The 23,173-nt window shown below is 38.6% G+C and overlaps 1 long non-coding RNA gene across 2 annotated transcripts; it reads left to right on the top strand.

Moving 5' to 3' along the window:
* On the top strand, positions 1-23,132 carry LOC144373670 (uncharacterized). 2 transcript variants are annotated; one of them, XR_013433263.1, is made up of 4 exons: positions 1-325; positions 15,711-15,795; positions 19,120-19,170; positions 21,962-23,132. It is a non-coding gene; the product is annotated as an uncharacterized LOC144373670 (long non-coding RNA). The 2 variants fall into 2 exon arrangements; XR_013433262.1 differs by lacking the exons at positions 15,711-15,795; positions 19,120-19,170; positions 21,962-23,132 and adding exons at positions 2,516-2,731; positions 3,261-5,187.
* Positions 23,133-23,173: the final 41 nt, after the last annotated feature.

The raw sequence follows: 23,173 nt of genomic DNA, 5'->3' as shown, positions 1-23,173 counted from the left end.
TGTTCTTAAGGTTGATTTCTTGTAGCAGAATTGCTGAATCAAGGGAAGAATGCATTTAAATATTTGTACAAGCTGTGAGAGAGGCTGTATTGATATCTCTTTCCCAACAGTGCAGTTGTTAGAGGCTATGAAGTCATTCTCCCTGTGCAACTGGGGCCTCACCAGGATGTGCATGAGCAGCCAAGGAATGCTTTCAGCCTAATTTATTTTTAGAGTACATACACTGGACCCTTCTGCAATTGAAAACAGACCTTTGATTCCTGAGTTGCAGATTCTGACCCAGAAGGAGAATGATATGCACTCCTTGTGCATTGTGGTTCCTGAGGTAAACATTTTATTTTACACTATGGGGTGTCTTTCATAATTCTATATTATTAATAATAATTATTGGTTTGTTTCATTACTGTGGATTGAACTCAGAGCTTTGTGCATGCTATGCAAGCCATCTACCCCAGATCTACAATCCCAGCCTTTTAAATTTTATTTTGAGACTTACTAAGTTGACCAGACTGGCCTTGAACTTGCAATCTTCCTGACTCAGCTTCCCAAGCAGCTGGGATTACAGGTGTGTGCCACTGAGACTTGCTATTAATAACACTTTCAAGGCATATTTTCTAGCCTCATCAGGAGTTTGTGTGTGATTATAGTGTGGTGACAGCTGGTGGTTCAGCCAAAACTATCTGACCTGTACAGTACTGGGCAAACCTATTTTCTCCTCATTAAAGACTAAGGAGAAACTGGTGGTTCAGCTAAAACTATCTGACCTGTATAGTACTGGGCAAACCTTTTTTCTCCTCATTAAAGACTAAGGAGAAACTTAAACCGTTTTATAAAAACCTCAAAATCATTCTCTTTGGCTTTATCCAAGGAAATGACATAGGGAAAGAGACTTGTTTAAACTTTTAACTTATCTCCAGTGAATAGCTTCATTATTATTCTGTTTTTAAAGAATAAATCTATAGTTCATATTCTGTTGCTGCTAAATGGTCTGATTATACTATCCTCTCTTGTTGCTAGTATAACCACAACTCTCAACTTTGCAGGACTCTTCTCCATGGCTTTCTTGAACTGGGGAATTAAAATGCCATAGTCTTTAGGACATGTTTAGACAATTTGTACTAATAAACTATGTTAATTGGGAGCAAGCTGTGAAAATGAAAATTTGGTCTCTATATTATGCACAGTTGAATAGTACTTTGATCTGAATGTTTGTCTCTCCAAATGCATTCGTAAAAACCTAGTCACCAATGTGATGGTGTTAGGAGGTGGAACCTTTGGAAGATGATTAGGCCACAAGGGAAGAGACTTTCTAAAAGAGGCCCCAGGAAGTGTTTCCCCCCTCCAATAATGTGAGGACACAGATAGCAGGTGCCATCTTGCTGACACCTTGATTTTGGACTTCCAAGTCTAGAAGTGTAAGAAATCATTTTCTGTTGTCTGTTAGCTGCACAGTTTGCGGTATTTTGTTATAACAGCTTAAAAAGACAAAGACAAGTGGTAATATGGATGGAGGAGGAGGCTAAAAAACATATTTGGAGTTTTAGATATATTTTAGATTTAGAAGCCAAGGGTGAAGAAGCAAACATACCAACAATTTAAGAGAATTAACTAGAGGACATCATCTTGGTGAGCTCTTGTTAGATGCCTTATGTATATATTACTTCTAATCTCCATGACAACCTATGCAGGAATACTATTTCTTCATTTTAAGATGTGGAGAGTGAGACTCAAAAAGTCTATATTGCATACCCAGACCCTTGTGACTAATAAGTAAGGTTTCAAACCTGTTTGTCTTTTTAAATAAAAATTGTATTTATTCTTTCTAGATCTACAAGACAGTAGAGTGTATTTTGACACATAAAACCTGTTTGTCTTGTTTCAAAATCTTTGATGTTCTCACCATGGACTACTTTGTGCCAGCGAAATTTGAATTTCACATGAACAACAATATAGTTTTTTAAAGTGTTAAGTGTAAACACTTAACATGTAAAACCACATATTCCAGGGGTATGTGACTGCACTAAAAAAAAAATATTGATCATTTCTCAGAAATTCAAATTTTACTGGATGCCCTGTATTTTTGTTTGTTAAATCTGGCAAACCAAGACTCCCTAGTGTGTTAAAATGAAGAGTAGGCTTGAGGCAGGAGAAGGACTAGAAATCACCCTCCTTAATCTCCATTGTTCTTTTCTTTCTCTTGGTGCTTCCTTTACATCTCTTCCCTTCAGTGAGCATCACCCATAGCTGGTGATATTTTCACCTACACTCGGGGTGTTTTTTGAGTGTGTGTGATGCTGGAGATCCAACCCAGGGCCTCATTCATGTTAAACAAGCACTCCCCCACCCCGACCTCACTCCAAACCCTATACCCTAGATTTTGATAACAGTGTTTAGAGAGAATGTTACTGTTCTCAGAAACCTGTTCCCTAAATCAAGTGGCCTAGTGAAGGTTCATTGAATCCACGGTTATTTTCATTTAAACACCCAAGTTAAAGATTTCCAATCTCTGTTTTAGGTAATACAAAAGAGATGTCACTCAGGATCAAGTTGTCAGATTTTTAGCTTAGAAGATACCAAAGCTATCCTGAGGAGAAGATAAGTGGAGGAGAGCAATTGTGCCCAATCATGATTTGATCCAGAGCTGTTCTGCCAGGATTGCAAATCCACCAGTTCCTGTGACCACCTCCATCTGGTCCTCTGCAGGATTCAAAGATAATTTCCTGCTCTTAAGGTGCTAAAAGATAGAGAAACGTGTGGAAATGGTGCCTTTATGAAGTTTGAGGATATTTGTGGACACCAAGCTGAGTGCCCTGACACACCAAGACTGGGACATCTTTAAATTGCAGCTCTGGATGTATAAGAAATGATGAACCCATATATAAGTTCAAAAATATAATACAGTTGTCAAAGTCATGAAGCCATTTCTGTTTGGCATTAACCTCAGGATTAAAGAGACACTTTTGTGATTACCTGGCCAGCTCGTCTTCTGGCTGCTCTTAGCCTTGGAGCTGCCAAGGCCTACGAGGTCCCAGGAATTGTGTATCTACTTACTGTGCCTTTGCGGTAATGAAGGGTGTTGCTGTAACTGTGGCACAGTGGACTAAGGGACTTGGTGTCCAGCCAGTACTTAGGGCCAATGTTTAGAAAACTTGTGAAACAGGAAGTTGTTCTTTAACATTGTCTTTTTCTCATGCTGTCCTCTTTCTCTCTCTCCAAGGATTCAGAATAGCTGTAACGTTTCTCTCTCTACTTCCTTCTAGATACCCAGCTAAGTGAGAGCTTGTCACAGAAGGCAATGGCATTCTATCCTCTAACAGGGGACTCTTAGAAGACTAAAATTTTTTCAAACCACACAGAGGCCTCTTCAATGGTGGAATTTTCAATCCCACGATGCCAATATTGGCAACCTGTGTGCCATCCTCTGAGTCAGTTTTGATGATATCAAACACAGCGGTAGAAGTCCTAGGTGCCAAGAATGCAGCTATGTTCCACAAAGACATTTTGTCCTCCTTTCAGTATTCTTGCCAGAGTTGGTGATAACATAGCCAGCAATGTCAATGGTATTAAAATCTGCAGTAACATCCTTTGGATGTGCTTAAAGAGTTCCAAAAGTTTTGAGAAGGTGAATAACTCTAATAAGTTTACCTCTTTAGTTTTTGAGTCTGTACATCTTTGCTGCCTGAAAATCAATCAGTAGAAGCAATACTTCCTGAGTTATGATACAAGTGGTGAATTCACAATTGGTGAATGCATTTTGGCATATGGGATGCTTATTAAAGAAGTCTGGAAATGACATGAAAAATGATTTGACAATCTTTTGTAATTGATTGATAATAGCAAGATATTTGGGGTTTTCTAGCTTGAATTTATTTTCCAGTGATGGAATTAATGCATATTCACCTGAACATAGAAATTACAAAGAAAAGATATATCAAAGAAAACTTTACTCTTTAAAACCTTTGTTTGGGAGCATAGAACAACCATCCAAATGCCTTCCATATCTGTATACTCAACCTAATATTATAGAACAAAATAAAAAAGAACACAATACGTATAAGTGATAGAACAATCTTCTAAATAAAAAGAGAGTTTGGTTTCCTTTTTTTTAAATGATGTGAGTAAATTTTCATCAATAAAACACTCTTATCATTTGAATAGAGGAGAATGTTACATTTGAATCTCAACATCTAGAAAAATGAAATTTAGAAGTTATGATTGGCATATGATGTAGCTTTGACCACTGCTCTCCTAAGACAATTGTTTTCCTTAAACTAATAATCTTGGTGCTAGTAATAACCTCATCACTGGTAAACCTGGAAGTACTAGTTCAGGAAATAAAGATGCGACTGAATTTCAAATGATTTCAGTCATCACTTTGAAAATGCCATGCCAAACAATAGCTAAAGAAGCCTGCATCTCTAGAGGGAATAGCCAGGCCACGAAAGGTTTTTTCCTCCCTGTCCTTCAAATTGCCCTTGTATTTTTCATCTGACAGTGTAACATACAGTGAGCATTTTCTGGTTTTACTAAATTCTCAATGAATGAATGGGTGGGTGTTAAACCAACACCATCTTCCAATTTTGCTTCTGCCAGGTGCCTCTTTGGCTTTTGGTACTGCTCCAAGACAGATGGGGTTCCTGGAGAGCCACAGCAAACACAGTGATCAGGATGAGGAGTCCAAAGAATGTGGCCAGAGGGAAAAAACCCTGAGCTGGAGAAAGGCTGTGGGTGTGCTACTGTCCTCAGATAGGAGAAGGTCCCAAAAAATATTTTCAAATTAAATGCTTCATTATGATAAGCAAAATTAGCCAAACTCAGAAAAGTCAAGGGTTGTATGTTTTCTCTCATATGTGGAAGCTGAAGAGAAAAAAGGAAGGTGTGTGTGGGGTGGGGTGGAGGAACCTTATGAAACTAGGAGACCACAAGGAAGGAGGCAGGAGGGAGAGAGAAGGTACAGGGGAATGAAACTGACCAAATTATATTGTTATGTTGTGTGCAGGTACAAATACCTAACAACCAATTCTACTATTATGTATGATCATTATGCACAAACACAAAATTCCAAAAATAAATAAATAAATGAGAAAATACCATGCCAGTCCCATCAACAGATCCCAAAGGAAATTATATGATTTACCTAAATATGTGTGCAACAATGGCAGCATTAAAAATAATGCTTATTTGTAATTTCTCTAAATGATTATTTGAATAACTTACTACAATGTACTCCTTCAGATTTTTTTGTTGTTTTATTTACTGTATTAATCAGTTTTGCACCACTATAACCAAACAAACACCCCACACAGAAAAATTATGAAGAAAAAGAGGTTTAGTTAGCTCATAGTTTTGGAGGTTTAAAGTCCAAGATTGGGTGGGGAGGAGCCAATGGTTTAGCCCCTTTCTGGTGAGGGCTGTGCCCAGCATAGCAGCACAGCATGGTGTGTGTGTGTGTGTGTGTGTGTGTGTGTGTATAAGTCAGAGAGAGAGAGAGGTACCTGAGTTCCACAGTGTCCTCTGAGGACATGCCCCAAAGACCTAAGGACCTCCCACTAGCCACCCACCCTGCCCCAAGTTTCTACCTCCTTTCAACAATGCCATCCTAGGACCAAGACTCGAATAATGATGGACCCTGGGGGTTCCCTAAGATCACACTCAAACCATAACAATCACATTGCTTAATTTTCTACATAAACTTACTTTATTTCATTTTTAAATTATTTTTCTGATTAAAACATGCAGCCAATTTGGAAAGCAAATTGGAGATTCCTTGGAAAACTGGGTATGGAACCACAATTTGACCCAGTTATTCCTCTTCTCAGACTATACCCAAAGGACTTAAAAATAGCATACTACAGGGACACAGCCACATCAATGTTTATAGCAGCACAATTCACAATAGCTAAACTGTGGAGCCAACTTAGATGTCCTTCAGTGGATGAATGGATTAAAAAAATATGTGGCATATATACACAATGGAATTTTCTCAGCATTTGCAGGAAAACTGGTGGCATTAGAGAAGATAACGTTAAGTGAAGTCAGCCAATCCCCAAAAAACAAATACCGAATGTTTTCCCTGATATAAGGAGGTTGACTCATAGTGGGATTGGGAGAGAGAGCATGAGAGAAATAGATGAATTCTAGATAGGGAAGAGGGGTGGGAGGAAAAGGGAGGGGGTAGGGGATTAGCAAGGATGGTGGGATGTGATGGACATCTTTATACAAAGTACATGTATGAAGACATGAATTGGGTGTCAACATACTTTATATACAGAGATACAAAAATTGTGGTATATATGTGTAGTAATTATAAAAAATATAATTATAAAATTATATAATTTTATATAATTGGGGAAGTAAAAGGAGGGGAAGGCAGGGGATGTGGGGATAAGAAAGATAGTAGAATGAAACAGACATTATTACTTTATGTGTGTATGTGACTGTATGACCAATGTGATTCTACAATATGTACAATTAGAAAAATGAGAAATTATATTCCATCTATGCATGATATGTCAAAGTATATAAGTGCATTCTACTGTCATGTATAACTAATTAAAACAAATAAAAAATTTAAAAAAAACATGCAGGACACTCTATCTGATCAAATGCCATCTCCTGGAATATATTGCTGTGGCCCCTTGGCTTTTTGCTAAGCCCCCTTGGGGCTCTCCTGAGCACCTGATCTGAAAGAGCCACCACAGGCTTTTCCCTGCATCCTTGTGACCAACTGATTTTTGCCATCAGTATCTGGGTCTTTTGCTGGAATATATGCCCATGGACCCTATTGCTCTTATTCTATGCTATTTCTGTGAGACCTAGAACAAAGCCTGACACATGTTAAATTCTCAATGAATGATTTTACACCAGTACCTCATTGTTTGTTGAACATTTAGCAACTGCTAGTTCTTCTTCTTCCACCAAATCTTCTTGACCATTCCTGCATGGTTTTCTTTTCCAAAACAGATTTTAACTGTTTTTCGAATCCCCCTCCACCAATCCCATTTGGATTCTGACTGAAAATGCATTACAGTTTTAAATTTGCGACCACTTGGCACAGTTTTAATAAGTGGCTCCAATTCTGCATACTCTACTACCATAGCTTTCCATTCATTAAATTTTTTTTTTCCTTACGACTCTGAGCTAAAAAAAAATTCCTAATTTGTTATTGTAAAATGAATGGCACTAAAATGACTTGAGTAATTTTAATCTATATGAGACTAATACATTCAGGATCGGAAGTCTGGACTCTTAGGTACTGCTTCCAATTGAACTGCAGCTTGTGTGGCTTTAGGATGCTCTCCAAGGGTGATCAGGGATCAGACTGCCTAGTTCATTACCAGGGGTTAGGAAGGCAAGATAGCAGAAGTGGAGGAAGTTGTGTCTACAATATTTGTTCCAAGTGACCATTATCTTCTCCAAGAACAGATGAAATAGTACCAATAGGTCTACAATTCTTCTTCAGCAGTTTTAAAATCTGAAAAGTTCTAAAGGTGGAAATTATTTTTTTTTCTTTAAAACCTGATCTACACTGACACAAGGCTATAGTCCTTATGTGTCCCATTTAGTGAGAAGATTCATTTTTGACTGTGAAAATGTTCATGTATATGAATACAGGGAAATGTTCGTGTTCCAGATCCTTCTGAAAGAGTTTGCAATATGTAGAAAAGATTCATTTTTTCCTTTCACCCATCTGAAATCTAACTCAGATTTAAGTTAAAGATTGTGGAACCCATGCATTACTAGATTGCTGTGTCTTAAATATCTAGGATTTTGTTTTTTAAAAGCACAATTTCTAGGAATGGCTATGCTTGGCTGTGAAATGAGATTTTATTAAATGAATATCCTTCAGTATGGAGTTTGTTAGAGTCAATGAACTAAGACATGTTCTGAACACAGGCTCTAATTTTTGAGTGCTGATAGCTGCTAAAATCTATCTTTTTGTATAAAATAAATGCAACCCCAGCCTATTCAGGCCTCCACAGTTTCTCTTAGAATTTATACTGCATTCTGAATAATGTGTTTTACGGGGCCCCTTTTGAGAGTGGGATCCTATAAAGAACTTCATTCAGAAAGAAACGATAAATACTCCACTGTAAATCTCTTCATCACAGAATCTAGAATAAAAGAACGCAGTATTTTAACCAGTACAACATAGTACTACTGTGCAGATTAATCTGAGGGAAAATTCAAGGAAGTTAGTGACAGTTTTTTTTTCTCGTCATTTCTCATTCTTTAAGTTTCTGATGAAAGATTCTCTAACTTATTATTACTTGATTGTTTTGTTTTTGTTTTTGTTTCTGTTTGCAGCACTACAGATTGAACCCAAGGTGCTGTAAAGTGAGCTATATCCCCAACTCCCATTTTATTTTCAGTTTTGAGATAGGGAGGGTCTTACTCAGTTTCCCAGTCTGGTCTTGCATTTAGGATTCTCCTGCACAGCCTTCTGAACAGCTGGGAAGTGGGATTATAGGTGTGTGCCACTGCACTGACTAAATTTGACTTTTTCTTTTCTTTTTTTTAATTTTGATTTGTTATATATGATAACAGAATGTATTACAATTCATATTACACATATAGAGCACAATTTTTCATATCTCTGGTTGTACACAAAGTAGAGCCACATTGTTCTTGTCTTCTTACATGTATTTAGGGTAATGATGACCTGGATAGGGTGAAGAGGAAAAGTGAAGGGAGGGCCCATAAGGGTAGGAAAGATGATAAAATGCGATAGTCATTATTTCCCTAACTTTGTCTTTTTATATCCATCTTTGAATAGGGCTTAGTCTCATTCTTGACCAAGTTCTAACTTGGTGAAAGGGTGGGGGCAGGGGGGCAGGGAGTTGTTGGTTAGTTTAAGAGTACTTTGTCTTTTACAGAGAGACTGATGCAGCTCTGAAATAACAGTCTCAAATTCTTATTCTAGGCCCACCTTTTAGCACCCTATGGTGGTCAGAGAGATCAACCACTTCTTTATTCAGCTCAGAAGTGTCCTGCTGCAATCTGGCTGGGCAAAATAACCGGGGGGGGGGGTGGTGACAAGCAACTTGTGAAGGTTGATACAGCGGGAGCCGCTTTATTACGGGACAGTAGAGGTATATATACTTAACTAATTACACAGTTTAACTTAATTAACATCATCTAGATACAGCAGTCAGTCATTAAGGAATCCTCATCATCTTAATGACTCGCTGGCATTGCTTCACAAACCACTCCTCCTGGCAAAGTGCCAGGCACCATCTTGACTTGATTGTGGCCCTCAACAGTGTCCCTAAGTGGAAAAGATTTCACTGTTTCCAACTATTTCCCTTGTTTTCACTGTTTCCCTTGAGACCTTCAGATAGGCAAGTGGCCTGTCTCCCTGGTTCTTTATCTGTACATCATGGGTAATAGTTGAAATTAGTCTTGCCTAAACTTTCAGGATCTACTTTCAGCTTTCATTTGATATGATCAAACATGCTGGGTTTTAAGGAAATGCTAGCAAACCCTGTTTTGTCTATATGGTTGCAAAGACACCGTTTTGGTGAGTTACTTGTGCATAAACACTTTTCTTCTGTGTAGACAATGTAGAGATTTCTTTGCAGCTTTTAACATTTCTCAGTTCTGAGAAAACACTGTCAGAATGCTTATGGAAGATAAATAAACACTAGAGCAACAAGTGAAAGTGCAGGTTTAGAAGTGTCAGATTACAGAAAACTCACTCCTACATAGCATAAGACTGCCAATTTTTCATTTTTGTCTGTCTTAGGATAGTAACATGATACCCTAGGAATTTGGTTATTTCCCACACTGGACCTCCCATTTCATGGGGGTTCAGAATAAGCTCCACTTTGATGTTTCCTCAGGCATTTCATTTTAAACAAAGCCCAAGCTGAAATCATCATCACCCCCTAAAATTACGTGTGTGTGTGTGTGTGTGTGTGTGTGTGTGTGTTTTCAGTGTGTGGCACCACAGCTTACTCAGTTGCTCCAGCCTAGAGATTTGGGGATCTTCTTTAATTCCTAGCTCTATCTCAACTCCCTCATCTAGTTCCAAATCTCGGGAGCTTTGCTTTCTCATTTCCTTTCATCCCCACTGCCACTAATATAGTTTTGGACCTTCTTTCCTTCTATTTTTGCAACAGTCTCCTCATTGGACTTGCTGACCCTAATATGGCTCAGTCATCTCTTATCCTCTTGCACCTACTCTTTATTAAATAAATTAAAATTTTTCAACAATACTTGTTAAAGCATGGTCAGGAAGACTTTATCCTGGACCACTTCAAAAGATACAGGGAGCACTGCAAACAGGTCTAGCAATGATTGGAGTAGATTGGGCTCAGCCCCAAATACAGCATGGGCAACTGGGAATTTACAGCCAAACAGAAGACTGGGGTTAGTGGGTGGAGAAATTTTTAAAAGGAAACCTCAGAGGTAAGGGGATTGTGGCTAAACTGACCTAAGAGGATTATTGTTGAAGGCAGGCCAGTGTGATCAGACAATCCCTAGGGGAAGATGGAGGATGAGGAATCTGATGGTAAATTGAGGAAGAAGACATACTGAGGTTGGGGAATTCTTGCTAAATTGACTTATCAGGGTTCTTGCTAAAGCCACGTTTTACAAGGATGGGCACATATGGGTCTAGTAGAAGATTTAGAAAGCTGAATAAAAGTTGGTCAAGCAGAGAATCTTTTGTCACCTTGTAAAACAATTTGTTCTCTATACTGCTGTTAGAGCAAAGTTTCCAGAATGACCAGAATGACATACTTCCTTAATGAACACATACTTCCTTAATGGTTTAGATCTGCTGTTGACAAAGACTCAGTTCCCTGCTGTGCTGCCTTGCTCTGGGCCCAGTTTAACCCAGCGGCTTCATCTGCTGAGGGGATTATAGTTGGGTTATATTGTAATCTCCCCAAACTCAAGTGCAAATTATATCCTCTGATACCTGTGAATGGGGCTTATTTAGTCAAAAGATCTTTACAGATGAAATTATGAAAAGGGCCTCTAAGTGAGATCATTCTAGATTCATGAGGGTGGTCCTAATCCAATGACAAGTCTATTTATAAAAAAAGAAAAAGTACAGCAGGGAAGAGAAAAACACTGAATATTTCCTCATGTAAAGAAGGAGGCAAAGCCCTGGAAAGCCAGAAGCCAGAAGAGAAACAGCAAGTTGATTCTCCCCCTAGCCCTTCCGGAAGGAACCAGTTCTTCTGACATCTCAATTTCAGACTGGTGGCTTACAGAATTTTTCCTGTATTTTGATCCACTAAGTTTACAGTAATTTGTTATGGCAGCCCTGGAAAATGAATACAGCTTCGTTTTCTTTGGGGGTGGGAAAAAGGAAACATTTTCTCTACATTACATAGAAATCTTTGCAGAGCTAGCTGTGGCTCTGAGCCCTCCATTATGTGATTGCTGCCCATGCCCAGGATCATTGGTTGGCATTGCTACCTCTATTCCCTGGGCTAAGTCCCATTTTCCAGGACTTAAAATGCAGCTCAGGAAATGCATTCTTTGGGGTGCCTTTCCTAAAAGCCATTTCCCTGCCCCTAGTCTAGGTTTTGCCTCCCATACTTTGTCATGGATTTATGGCATTATGTCATGTCCTCTGCTTACTTCATGGCTTCTCATAAAGTCTTTGAAGTTCCTGGGGTGGGGTGTATGAATGTTTCTAGCACCTGGAAAAGTTCTTGGCTTATGGTAGGCACTGAAATGTTTATGGAATCAATGGGGGAAAAATGGTAAGTGGCAGAGCTGTCAAAAATCATTTTGGGTTGAGTACTCGTGAGCACAACCAAGGCCAGGCCATGATATCTGGTTCTATCTGCCCAGAGAAAGCTTGTCTTTTTCTAATTCATACAAATGTGCCATTGGCTAGTGATGACCTTGGGGTTGGCAGGACTGACCTATTTGTGTTTAGTAGAAATGTTGTGCTTCCAGAATTTTTCTGGAAAACCCATCTGGCAGAAGATAGGACCATTTGGGTTGTCTAGGATAAAAGTGTGGTTCCAATTTTAGTGAGGAAGGAGCGCTTCCTAGGTGGTTGACATTCACAGAGTACATCCAGTAAGCAGGAAGTTTGGAGGTCAGAAGTTCTGTAGAATAGAAAATGAATTGTATCTGTCTTTTTGATTTCCACGCTACTCACTTGTTTCTTCCTATCATTTGCCCTCAATAAACATGTAGGATTTTGATCTTGCCAAGCCTTTATGTCCTCAAATTCTTTACTTAAAAAATTAGTACTTGCTTGGCGTGGTGGTGCACATCTGTAATCCCAGTGGCTTGGGAGGCTGAGGCAAGAGGATTGTGAGTTCAAAGCCAGCATTAGCAAAAGTGAGGCTCTAAGTAACTCAGAGAGACCCTGTCTCTAAATAAAATGCAAAATAGGGCTGGGGATGTGGCTCAGTGATTGAGTGCCCCTGATTTCAATCCCCTGTATCATCTCCCACAAAAAAAAATTAGTGCTGTATATTTAGCATGTTTATATACCTTATTTCTTAATGAAGTTCTCAATAAGTTTATTCCCACTGGGATAGGAAGATTGACAAGTTGACACTGTAAAAATAAGGACTCTTGAGTCAAACTTCCTGGGTTCAAATGCCACCCCTGCCACTCTCTGTCTGTGGTAGATCATATGTGGTAGAGCATCATCAGAACAGTTCTCCTTCGGCTTTTCTTACAAACTGACATTGATACTACTGTCATCAAGGTGTGGACGGGCTTGTGTTCCCTTCTCTTGGAAATTCACAGATCTGTTTTATGAAAGTGCAATTGTGTGACTTGCAAAGCTAGGACTTAAAAGGTGATATGTGGGATATTATTTATCAGTAAAAGGAACTATTGACACTTGTGTAGTTGGCAGATCCCAAAGGCTTAGTGGAAAAAAGCCTGTCTCAAAAGGTCATGTACTATATGTTTCCACTTATACAACACTCTTGAAATAACAAAACCATAGGAATGGAGAGCAGATTAGTGGTTGCCAGTGTACAGGTATGGGGACAGGCAGGGGTGGATGTGACTATGAAGGGTCAGCATAAGGACTCCAACTAAGTGCCTGTAAAAGCTGGCATAACACATGATCATCCAGCCCGTCCCACTGGTGGGCGAGTGCTACTCTTCCCCCATTGGCAGTACACTTGCCCTCTGTGTTTTTGCTCTGTGCTCTGACATTTCATGCCAAAATCAGGCCTGTAAATCCTTGTGGAAATGCTTTTTCCCTTTTCTTTTTTTTTCTTTTTTTTTCTTTTTTTTTATTGGTTGTTCACAACATTACAAAGCTCTTGACATATAATATTTCATGCATTAGATTGAAGTGGGTTATGAACTCGCAATTTTACCCCAAATGCAGATTGCAGAATCATGTCGGATACACATCCACAATTTTACATAATGCCCTATTAGTAATTGTTGTATTCTGCTAACTTTCCTATCCCCTACTATCCCCCTCCCCTTCCCTCACATGTTCTCTCTCTACCCCATCTACTGTAATTCATTTCTCTCATTGTTTATTTTCCCATTCCCCTCACAACCTCTTATATGTAATTTTGTATAGCAATGAGGGTCTCCCTTCATTTCCATGCAATTTGCCTTTTCTCTCCCTTTCCCTCCCATCTCATGTCTCTGTTTAATGTTAATCTTTTCTTCCTGCTTTTACTCCTTGCTCTGTTCATAGTTGTTCTCATTATATCAAAGAAGACATTTGGTATTTGTTTTTTAGGGATTGGCTAGCTTCACTAAGCATAATCTGTTCTAGTGCCATCCATTTCCCTGCAAATTCCATGATTTTGTCATTTTTAAGTGCTGCGTAATATTCCATGGTGTATAAATGCCACATTTTTTTTATCTATTCATCTATTGACGGGCATCTGGGTTGGTTCCACAGTCTAGCTATTGTGAATTGTGCTTCTATGAACATCGATGTGGCAGTATCCCTGTAGCATGCTCTTTTAAGGTCTTCAGGGAATAGTCCAAGAAGGGCAATAGCAGGGTCAAATGGTTGTTCCATTCCCAGCTTTCCCAGGAATCTCCATACTTCTTTCCAAATTGGCTGCACCAATTTGCAGTCCCACCAGCAATGTACAAGTGTACCCCTTTCTCCACATCCTTGCCAGCACTTGTTGTTTGACTTCATAGTGGCTGCCAATCTTACTGGAGTGAGATGGTATCTTAGGGTGGTTTTGATTTGCATTTATCTGACTGCTAGAGATGGTGAGCATTTTTTCATGTACTTGTTGATTGTATATCCTCCTCTGAGGAGTGTCTGTTCAGGTCCTTGGCCCACTTTTTCCCTTTTCTATATAGTTTTTCAAATATTCTAGGATGCTTTCGTGGCCAAAGGTGAGCCTTATCTATTCTGTTTTGTCAAAAATTTGCCTGGGCTACAGTATAGCGCTAGAATGAGTCCCCTGCATTCAGGAGGTTCTTGTTGAATAGCCATCACAAAAAAAGAAAAAAAAAGAAAGGAAGAAAAAAAGGAAAAATAATAAGAAAGAAATTACTCCAAATCTGTTATCTTTTTTTGGTTTGTAAGTATCTTCTTTTAAAACTATTCCCAGTATTAAATGTATGTTTCAAATAGATATGGAATGTGTAATAATAATTATCAAATTGAATTAAATTGAGGTAGAGTTAGGATACTAGCAACTAGCAGGACATTCTTTTTTTTTTTTTTTTTGTAATGGGGATTGATTAAACTCAGGAGCATTTAGCCACTGAGCCACATCCCTAACCCTATTTTTTATTTAGAGACAGGGTCTCGCTGAGTTGCTTAGTGCCTCACTTTTGCTGAGGCTGGCTTTGAACTGACAATCCTCCTGTCTTAGCCTCCCCAGCCACTGGGATTCAGGCATATGCCACCATGTCCAGCACCATTCTCTCTCTCTCTTTCTTTTTTTGGTACTGGGGAAATCTCTAGTACCAACACCAGCATACAAAAAAGAAGAGAAAAGAAAAAAAAGACAAAAAATAAACCCCCAAACTGGCAAAACAGAATAAGTTCTGTCATTTTGCAAATGCTAATTTCCTAGTTATGATATTATTTTATAAAAACAGAAGATCTCATCATTGGGAGGAGCCAAGTAAAGAGTACACTGAATTCCATTGCTATATTTGTAATTCCTGGTTAACCTATAATACTTCAAAGTTTAAGAAATTAGGAAGGCAACACAACTTTTACCTGTCCCATTGGGATGCTGGCTTTTAGAGACTAGCATCAATCCTGTGGGGAAGTTCAGGCCACATAGACCATAAGTAGGGTTCTGAATGAGCAGCCTATCTAAGGTCCCAGCCATAGCCACCATCTAACTTCAACTCCATGGAAGACCCTAAGTGAGAATTGCCTCCCTGAGCCCAGTCAACCCCCAGGACCAGCGGAGGTAAAAAGAAAGTGATTATTGTTGTAAGCCACTACATTTTGAGATAATTTATTTTGCCATAAAGGATGAACAGAATACCATAAATATCACCTGAACATCTCTGTACCTCAACTTTATAAATTTATGAAGTGAAGTAACACACAAGTTTACTATAAGCATGAAATAAATAACCAAATAAAGAACCTAAGGAGTGATTAAATGAGATTTATAAATGAGATAATAAATTATTGATTAATACATGTCATTATCCTAGGGTATTCAAAGTATAAAAAAAAGGACAAGAAAGATATGAAATAGCTCACATAACTTAAGTCAATACCAAATGACACCGAATGACTTTTTGCTTTTTGTCCCCAGAGATTGAAACTACGCCACAAGAACTTGGCAACAGAATGGATTCTATCTTGGGCACATCCTTAGATGACCTCTATCTCTTTGGTTGGTGTGTACCTTAAACATACATTCTAAATATAAATGATGGTTCTATTGAGATGTCCACTCCTCCTGAACCCCAGCAATAGTAACTTTTGTTTTTCTTTATCGGTAAAGGCCTGTAGAGTCAAAAGTACCTGAGATTGTTAATATGCCCCTGGGGTCAAAGGATATTCTTTCATGGATATTCTATTGCCTTTGCTATTTTGGAATCCCATTATTGTAATACACAGCATTATAAAAGGTCTTAATTCTCTTTTTCCAATGTATCATAATGTGTTAAATCAAGGTATATTTAAAGGTTCATTTTTACTACAAACATTTATGGAAAAAAATTATAATTACCATAATTTCCATTATGCTTTTACTTCCTGAAAAAATAGTTATTGTCAGTGTCTTTATCAGTAAGATCAGCAGACAGCCTTTGGAGGGAAGGAAAGGCAGAAGGAAAGGCAGAATTAATGAAGAGCTAGGGGTCCAGAGACCACCCTCAGGGCTAGTGCCTGGTCAGAAATCAGGATGGCCCATTTCCCCTAAAGATGCTGACTATGGCTCTCTGGAAGGGCAGGCATGCACATTTGCTATAGAAGCCCTCAGGCAGCATTTGGAAAAGTACCTAAAATTTCAGACTCTGGAAAATAACAAATCATTAACTATTAGATTCTGGCCTATGCCCCTGGTCTGTTATGTTTTTTGGAGATTGACTAGGAATCTAGATTCATCATGGTTGACTCAGCTCAAGCCAATCTTACCAGTAATATTTAATCCCTAGACAGAAAGAAACAGAGAGAAAAGTGATAATTGGTGTCTGGACAGGGGGAAAGTTAAAGAGGGATGCTAGGGAAAGCAAAGATCTAAATACACACACACACACACACACACACACACACACACACACACACACACTGCAATAAACTGAGCACTGCTGCAGGGAGACATTGTTATATTTCCTGATTTATTTGTGGTTAATGGCCTTCATGTTTTTCATATGCAAAGTGGCTTTGGATGTGAATAAGCATATTACCCAGAAGATTCTATGGAAGATGTCACAGACTTGCCTGAAGACTACCAAATGTCTTGGCAGCTGCAGAATCCAAAACTCCTGACAACAAATCAAAGGATTCTGTTTTAACAAAGGGTCACAGAAAGCCCTGCCACTCCCTGAACTCACTAGTGGAATTCTTAAAGGAATAACAATGACACCAAACCCAGATTAACCATTTGAGGTTCTGAAATGGAAGAAAAGCAGTTGAAATCAATAGCTTACAATAGTGGGCCTAAGAAAAAGTCTTCTACAAACAGAAAGTTGCTGATGTTAGCAAGGAACAAATTAATGATAAAGCTTATTGGATGGTCTTAGATTATATGCAATAGAGAGATTCCTGCAATTCATCATCATCATTGTGTTTGTCTGCTTCACTGTGACCAAAATACCTGACAAGAACAACTTACAGGAGGGAACGTTTACTTTGGGTTCACAGTTCAGAGGTTTAATTCCGGGGTGGGAAGATCCCATGGTTCTGGGCCTGAAGGTTAGGCAGAACTTGCTGGTGGAAGGGCATGGCAGGGAAAAACTGCTCAGCTCAAGGCAGCAGGGAAAGAGAGAGAGGTTAGGGTACCAGGAACAAGATATATAATCCCCAAGGGCACACCTCCAGTGACCTACTTCCTCCAGCCACACCTCTCCTGCCTACAGTTACCACCAAGTAATCCATTCATTATTCATCCATCAAATGGATTAATCCACTGACTAGGTTACAGCCCTCAAAACCTATCATTTACCTCTGAACTTTCTTACATTTTCTCAGACAGGAACCTATTGGGGGACACCTCATATTCCAGTCATAATAATCATCCTCTTTTTAAAACAGCTGATATTAGCCCATCAGGACTTTTTGAAAATTTATTACATCTGGTAACTGCACCTTTCATGGTTCTCAAACTTTACCTTTCCTAAAAATCACTTGGGGATCTTGTTACACTGGTGATTCCTGGAGCTCTGCCCTCAGAAGGATTTAGTAGATGGAATTCAGGAATCTGCATTTGAATATCCAATTGGAGGTTTCCAATTGAATTCTCTAATTGAGTGCTCTGCTTATCCCTGGTAAGTCTCCTGTAGGTAGCCTTGGTTCATATTTTGGAAAGATTTATCTAAGATGCATAGAGAAAATGGCAGCTTGACCTTTGTTTAGCTACTTAACTGATCCTGAGTAAGACATTTCTATTCTCTGAGTCTGTTTCCTCCTGTGTAAACTGTAGTGATGGATTGTGGAAATTAAGTGAAAATATCTGTAAAGGACTGCATGCCTACATGTGGTTTCCCTAAACCTTTACTTAGAAACTGAAGACTTTCTACATTGCTTTTCTAAGAAATTATGTATAAGCGCTGAATAACTGAAGTCTCTGAACTCTGGAAACAATTTAAAAGTTTGCACCTTTAATCTGTATAAGGCTAACCTTATTTACAGATCATTTGTCCCCAAACCAATTTACCTTCTAATGCTATAGACTGTCTGCACAAATGCTAAGGTCCTTAATTTTACAGAACTCAGACTGTACTTTTCCATAATTTTAGTTTACTTAGTATAATCCCACAGAACTCAGTCTGTACATTTCCATAACTCCAGTTTACTTAGTCTAATCCCAGTTGTATATCCCCACCGCTCCAATCTATATCTAGAGTTTGTCACCCTTTCTCTATCTCAGCACTCTGTAGGCACTTATTCTTCCCTTTTCTTCCTGTTTCTCTCCTCGTTGACCCTCCCCCCACAGAATATTATTAGCTAACTTATTTTCTATGAGATTTAAATAGATCTGATTAAGAAAACAGTGCTGAGGACATTGATAGTTCCTCAAGGTTTATACATAGCAGATGAAGAAAATAATTTTAAATATATTAGCATTTGAAACTAAAATTTTAAAAGTTTCTACACACATTACATCTGAATAAAACTGAGTCTCTTGGGAATAACTGATATAATTGTTGAAGTAGTGGATTTCATTTGATTTACAAATGTTGCCTGTATAATTTATGTACATGGTCCCTGAGTGCAGAATGACTGCAACCTTGCTAGTCTGCTTCTCTTTTTGGTGATATGTAAAAGGTATAATATTTAACTTTGAGGGGCAGAAGCCAAGACTGATTTATCACAATGTGCCAATTGGCTAGGCCACTGCCCAGCACATATGGACCACGCCCATCTCAAATATTTGTTGAGTAAATGCATAGGTTTGGAGTTTCAGTAGGAGATAAATTTCTCTTAGATCTTAATTGTCTACATGATACTCTGTATTTTGTTTTTTCACTGATAATGATTTTATTGCTTTTGTTCAGGGTGATTCCTAATCAAAGATGGTGAAGAGGATCACTCCAGGAGATGGGAAGGTGACTAGCTTCATATAAATGAGTCAAAAATTTATTTTAAAAACTTACAACTTTAATATAGTGTCTCCTGTCACATTTCTTCAATGTCTGATAGTGTGCTCCACATAGTCCTCTCTGTCTCTTCCAGTGTGTCATGTTTGATCACCACCTTTTGGCCACTCATGGTCACCATGGAGCAAGGCTGGCCCATTACAATCGTCTCATATTGAAAGTGCACTCTTTCTTTTATTTTGAACATAAACAATGAAATCTGCTGAGTAGACAATGTAGAAGCTACCATACTGTCATTTTAAAGACATCCTGATTCTTAAATCCCTCCCCTGTGCCATGAAGAGAGTTTATGAGGCTGCCACATTGGGCCAGATATTTCCCAGTAACTGCCTGAGGAAACATAAGTGCATTCATGATAATAAGGCACCTACACCACTGAATTTCGCCAGTTAGTCAAGAATTAAAGCATTTGTAGTACTGAAAAAGATTGCTTAGCCTGCTTTAGGACATTTGAAGAATGTGTTCATGGAAAACATAGACCCATGTTAATTCCAAATACATTTTGAAAGGCATTCCCACTCTAAAAATAATCACACTCAAGCCCAACAACGGCCCCACTGACTCGGAATCCATAACTGTTTGGAACTCAGCACTGGTTCAACTAAGAGCACCTGCTATGGTCTGACCTGAAAGAGAAGAGTGTAGGTTCTCATGGGAAACACTGATTTCCCATGAGAGTGTCATGATGAGAAGACATACTCAAAACTATTTGTTGGATGATTTGGATTCAAAGACATAAGAAAGGAAAAACCCTCTCCCATAAAGATGGAAAAAAAACATACTCAAAAGTTTGGCTGAGATCCAAGTTATAAGTCTTCATGGAATAGTACAAGGATAGGGCAACTAATTTGCAGGAAATAAGTCACCAATGTCCAGGTAAATACAAATAGAAATATGACCAAAAGAAACACGAACTCACTGAGTAATTCTACTAAAAGGAGTTGCAACTGGAAACCATGGAAATTTTTAAATAGGCAAGAGCTGCTCTAGGACACCAGAACAAAAATGCAAATTATCAGTTTCTGTCATATAGTTTAGACATTTTGTAGTGTACCTGGGACATTTTTAGCATTGAAACCATGTAGGACTCAAAAATTCTTGCAGTAGGAAAAGCAGGAGAAAAATTTGGAATCTAAAAATTTCATGTTTTGAAAAATAGGAAAATTCAGTTCAGTTAGAATATATCTTAAAGCTTAACCTCTGAACATATAAATAATGTTCAAGACATTTTTTTTCCAGACAAAACAAAGCAAGGCCAACCAGGAAAACAATTATTCTTATTCAGAAACCAAACGAAAGATTTAACCCCTAATGTTTCTAACAAGAAAGCATCAAAGCTTCCCCAAGGTGAGGAAATCAAGGTCCATAAAACCAACTAAGAAGCCCCAGAGGTCCCTAAAAATAATACTTGGTGTATGGTCCAATCAAGATTAGGGAATTTTCCAGTTGGATGCCAGAACATTTTCTTAGAGAGCAACTTTCTGACTTATATTTGAAAAGATTGAGGATGATGTGACTGAAATAAATGATGTCACTTTCTTGATAGCAAAGTAAAGGTTTGTCAGGAAGGTAAGCCAGCGCTGGGGCGAAGGTTCTGGGCTTTATTCCAGGAGAACATGATCATATGCCAGTTAACTCAAAGGGATTCAGAATAGGTTTCCTGGTACATTTTTAAAAACTTTTCATGTTCAAAAGAAAGAGATACAGTAAACCACACAAAATAAAGGTAGAACTTAGTAAATTACTACAAGGCACTCCAGGAATCATGACCCTTGTCAAGAAATAGAACACTGCTAGCTGCCCTGAAGCCCTCCAGGGCCCGTCCCAATCCTACTTTGCCCTGCTCCATGGATTATCATGTAATCATGTAGCCCACAGATTTTAGTTGTTTCTTCTTCTTCTTCTTCTTCTTCTTCTTCTTCTTCTTCTTCTTCTTCTTCTTCTTCTTCTTCTTCTCTGTCTTCCTCTTCTTATTTTTAAATATTTTTAGTTGTCAATTGACCGTTATTTTATTTATTTATCTGCAGTGCTGAGAATCAAACCCAGTGCCTCACACATGGTAGGCAAGCGCTCTGCCACTGAGCCACAACTCTAGCTCCTCTAATTCATTCTTAAAAATAGAACTTTCAAAGTGGATTCCAAACCTGGCATGGTGGTGCACACCTGTAATACCAGGGGCTTGGGAAGCTGAGGCAGGAGAATCACGCCACCCTCAGCAACTTAGCAAAGCACTTAGCAACTCAATGAGAACCTGTCTCTAAATAAAATATAAAAAGGGATGGAGATATAATTTAGTGGTTAAGCACTCCTGGGTTCAATTCTCAGTACCAACAACAACAACAAAAAGTAGATTCCACATTTCTCCAAAGGGTTAGGAACTGGTGGTCCCAGCACCCTAATATCCTCTTATGTTTCTAATCCAGACCTGACTTTTAATGCTACCTTTAAGTTTTTAAATAAGTCTGTAGTCTGGAGATCCCATCTTGAAAATGGCAATCTCCCAACAACAATTTTTGCTGAGCCACTGGGGTGGGGCTGGTGGGAGGTCAGATCTAGAAAGAAGGCAAGGACAAAGACATTTTACTGGTAGAAAAAGAAGATTGTGTGTGATAGCCCCTTTCAGAAAAAGTGTCAACTAAGAAAGTGGGTGGTGATGTTAGGTGCCCTAATATATACAGAAAGTATTTTTCTCTTGTCAAATTAACTGCTTACAAAAAACTTAATGTTACAATTCTCTCAGGACCCTACTTGATGAAATTCACACCTGGCCAACTCTGAGGCAATTGAAACATCAAAATATATAGTGATGGTGATGGATTATAGTCCATGGAATAAAATAAGAATCTGTGAGTACACACTAATGTCAATGAAGGAATAAATGGATAAATAGAGGAAGAAAAATCTGTTCATTACAGTGGAATATAAACACTGATTATAATTATATCATATGTAAATTATGAGTGAAGTTTGATGATGCATGCATGGCATCTCTGCCTACTATGTGTTTACAAAGGGGAAAACAGTCCATCCACAGTGGAGGAAACAAGAACTACCTTAACCAATCGAGCAAAGATAACTTTACCAGTATTGGTGCAAACCAACACCATGCACACTTCCCCCTTTCTCCCCACTATTACACACTAAGGGTGCAATATTGCTTTGGTGCACTCTGAAAGTTCCTTTATCTACCTCACCTGATCATCCAAAGAAGAGCACAATAATTGTCTTTAGTCCTTTTACAGAAATATCATTAACCAGAGAAAACTAAACACATATGGTGGGTATAAAGATTAAAGTCTGTCAACACACTTGGGCAGACTTCTGTCACACTGCATTGTCCTCTACTTTGGACCCACAGAGAATCATTTACAACCCATTGTCTGTTCTGCAGGGCCAAGGGACTAGGTCTCAGGATATTGCATGTTCTCTAAGCCCATGGATTTTTAAAGATGTTTCACTATCACCCATTCTTCACCTCCATCACCTTATATACCAGAACAAGGGGAGTATATAAGTTTCTGAATAATGGAAAGTTTCTGAATAATGGACGAGTTGTTTATCTCATTCCTGTGATTTTTCTCCTTTTGTACGTTAACAAGTTTGCATGCCTTTTCTCCTATTTAATCTGTCTTTTTCTGTTTATTTCAGTGAAATTTCAAAGAGGAGAGAGAAAATTTTCCTTCACCTTACACTAGCCTATGTTATTAAAAAAATATCAAGGTTTAGGAAGACAAAGAAAGGCTGAGGACCTATTTAAGACAAGTGGAGTGTGAAAATAAAAAGGAAAATCAGGTGAAAGCAACACCAGAAGAGTTTTTGAAAATGAAGTGGAGGGAAGGCTGGGGTTGTAGCTTAGTAGTAGAGCTTGCCTAGCATGGGAAGTCCAGGGTTCAGTCCAAAGTACTGCAAAACACACACGTTTGCACACACCATTAAGGAAGTAGCACTCATG

The sequence above is a fragment of the Ictidomys tridecemlineatus genome, unplaced genomic scaffold (genome assembly GCF_052094955.1).
Source record: "Ictidomys tridecemlineatus isolate mIctTri1 unplaced genomic scaffold, mIctTri1.hap1 Scaffold_46, whole genome shotgun sequence".
NCBI lineage: Eukaryota > Metazoa > Chordata > Mammalia > Rodentia > Sciuridae > Ictidomys > Ictidomys tridecemlineatus.
Note: the sequence above shows the minus strand (reverse complement) of the source record. Positions and strands in the feature narration are given on the sequence as shown.